The sequence below is a fragment of the Phalaenopsis equestris genome, unplaced genomic scaffold (genome assembly GCF_001263595.1).
Source record: "Phalaenopsis equestris unplaced genomic scaffold, ASM126359v1 Scaffold000134, whole genome shotgun sequence".
NCBI classification, from domain to species: Eukaryota; Viridiplantae; Streptophyta; class Magnoliopsida; order Asparagales; family Orchidaceae; genus Phalaenopsis; species Phalaenopsis equestris.
The window spans coordinates 1574640-1574913 of NW_018164576.1; positions in this window are offsets into that span (position 1 = coordinate 1574640).

Below are 274 nucleotides of genomic sequence, written 5' to 3' on the forward strand. Positions count from 1 at the left end.
TATTTGTATTTATATTTACGTTTATATATAGATATTTTTTTTCTAAAATGGATATCGATATTTGGTAGAAACCCAAATATCGATTTTCCATGCGCTTCAAAGCCCCATGATGAGAGCCCGCGTCATATGTCTAATTATTCGAGAATCCCGAGCTACGGGAGATCGAACCCGTGACCTGAGGGGGCTTACAGTGAACCCCTCCAACGCCACAGCTTGCGGCGCGTGCGAGATGTACATACACTAATTTCCAATTCTATCTCCGATCAGCAAGGAG